The following is a 2,730-nucleotide window of genomic DNA, read 5'->3' as shown; positions in this document are numbered from 1 at the left end:
AAATTTAACCATTTGTAGCTTACCATGTAAGTGGCTGACTGTTTGGGAATCTTTTTAAACCTTTTTACGTAATTTTCAAGAAAACCAATGAGTGATCTTTTTTGACAAACTTGGACTATCTAATTGGGGATACAGTACATTTCACGGATGTTCACAGGGCTACCACTAAAGCCATTTCTGTTTAGAAGGTTGAGTCCCAGCTATGCTTGAAGACACACAAAATGTCGTAACGTGGTATTGAAATGAAAAATTGAACAGCAAACTTAAAACACACATCTATGCATGGAGGTTGTCTAGCTATTTGTGTGTGTCGAATAATTCGATTGAATTTATGAATTCGATTGAATTTATATATATATCTGTTATTGTTTAGCACCCGGAAAGGTGAATTTTCAGCTATTTCAGTTCCCCGAAGAATCATTGTAAATGTTCTTTTCTGTGCTTTTGTATGATCTTTGTTTAACCCCAGGAGATTACGAAAAGGTATTCTAAAGGTATTCCAGTTATCCTGTCCTTTTTGTCTAAATTTAGACTTCGCGTGATATACGTATCGATAGGATAAGATACGAAGGAATTCTTCTGTTATTTCTAATAAGTTCGATTTCCACTTTTATCCGATGGAGCTACACACAAAGGGGACAAACAAGGACAGACAAACAGATTAAGTCGATTATATCGACCCCAATGCGTAACTGGTACTTATTTAATCAACCCCGAAAGGATGAAAGGCAAAGTCGACCTCGGCGGAATTTGAACTCAGAACGTAGCGGCAGACGAAATACCGTAAAGCCTTTCGCCCGGTGTGTTAACGTTTCCGCTAGCTTACCGCCTTTTCTTTAGTTTCTAATATATTAACTCTAGAGAGAAAACCATCAGCATTCATGTTGGACCGGATAGAATCCAAACTGACAACACTTGCTGAGAACTAGATTGTTTAGCACATGGTATACAACCAAATGGTTAGATATCATTTGAAGAGTCTACAAGAGTTAATAAAGTTCTTTTAGGAGCTGATTTAGATCCATACTTGTTGATTTAGACCCCACGGTAGTTGGTAAGTATGAATTTTTATCTTAATTTATATATATATATATATATCCAAACACCGTTAATTTTACACTGCTAGATATATATTTTCTTAGTGGAAGACATTTCAAAATTGTGATGTACAACAGAACTGATAACAGCAGTAAAATGTGCTGACTATAAAATCAGCAAATTGTGAGTAGATTAGTGAAATTGTGTTGTAAATTTATCCGTTATTTCAACGTAAGCATTATTCGCAATTTATTCTGTGGAATTAAGTTCATGTCATTACATGAAACTACTGGAAAAGTCTTGTCATGGAATTGAGACTTTTATTCTATTGAACAACTGAGGAAGCAAGTTATACCTTGAAATATTCAGTTATCTCTACATTTTATGTTATAAGAACAATCTTTCAATTTGTATATAGATATTAACGGTTTTATTCGATGTGATTATTGCTCAGTATCTTATTTTCCAGATCAAATATGCGGTGGTACATTGCCCCAGTTATTCCAGTTGGATCAACATCTCAGTTATAAGGAAGGCGCATGAAATAACCAAGAAAAAAGTCACTACTCTATTGAGAAGGAAATCATTGATTTGGTGTGTGTAACCAGTTTCTTGAATAGAATGAAGAATGCTCTGGCTTCCAAGGCTTCTTGACTTTCCACAGTTCCAGTGGTGGTGTCAATGATTCTGGTTTTACATCTCTGGCTGTTCATTTCGGTAAAAAGACAAAACTTGATTCTAGCCACTCACGCATCTTTAGAGTACAGTGGTTGCGCTTTTATGGTCGACAATGAAGCAGCTTATAAAACCTGTAAAAAATATTTTGAGTATCCAACCTGTAGCTCAAGTAGTGAAGTCCATTACTGCCTCTTTAAGGTTTAATGGGTCTCTTAATGTTGATCTGAACGAGTTTTAAACAACATCGGTATCTTACCCGCGGATTCATTTCCTATTGGTTAATTATGCACCTTTAAAATCGGTTGAGAAAACGTACCAAGAAACATTAACCGTTTCTGAAATAGCAAACGCTTGTTTTGAAACCTGTAATCAGATGATTAAATGTAAACCTCATCGTGGAAAGTAAATGGCTTGTCTGTTATTCTGATGTGATGTAGTCTCGAAATATATTTTACAATGCTATTGCAGCATTTAAAAAGGAAAATGCATCCTGTTTGTGCATTGGTGCCCAACAAGCTTTAAAGCTCATACTAATTACCAACTCCTATTTGTTATCCCTGGAGGAGACATGGCCAAGGTCGAGCGGGCCCTGTGTATGCTGAGCAATACGACAGCTATTGCTGAAGCATGGGCCGTCTTTAACCATAAGTTTGATTTAATGTTTGCCGAGCGAGCTTTTATTCACTAGTATATTGGTGAAGGTATGGAGGAAGGAGAGTTCTCTGAGGCAAGTGAAGGTGCGATTTCGCTGAAGAAAGATTGTGAAAAACATTACTGATATAGAAAAGGAGATAAAATCTTGAGAGACAGGCAGAGGGAGGGAGAGAGAGACAAAGGGAAAGAGAGACAAAGGGAGAGAGAGAGAGATTGAGGGAGGGAGAGACACAAAGGAAAGGAGAGAGACAGAGGGAGGGAGAGAGAGACAGAAGGAGGGAGAGAGACAGAAGGAGGGAGAGAGACAGAAGGAGGGAGAGAGACAGAAGGAGGGAGAGAGAGACAGAAGGAGGGAGAGAG

At 37.5% G+C, this 2,730-nt stretch overlaps 1 pseudogene; it reads left to right on the top strand.

The window, feature by feature from the left end:
- Positions 1–2,122, top strand: part of LOC128249615 (tubulin alpha-2 chain-like) — an 8,868-nt pseudogene extending 6,746 nt beyond the window's left edge.
- Positions 2,123–2,730: the final 608 nt, after the last annotated feature.

The sequence above is a fragment of the Octopus bimaculoides genome, chromosome 16, assembly GCF_001194135.2.
Source record: "Octopus bimaculoides isolate UCB-OBI-ISO-001 chromosome 16, ASM119413v2, whole genome shotgun sequence".
Lineage (NCBI taxonomy): Eukaryota > Metazoa > Mollusca > Cephalopoda > Octopoda > Octopodidae > Octopus > Octopus bimaculoides.
Note: the sequence above shows the minus strand (reverse complement) of the source record. Positions and strands in the feature narration are given on the sequence as shown.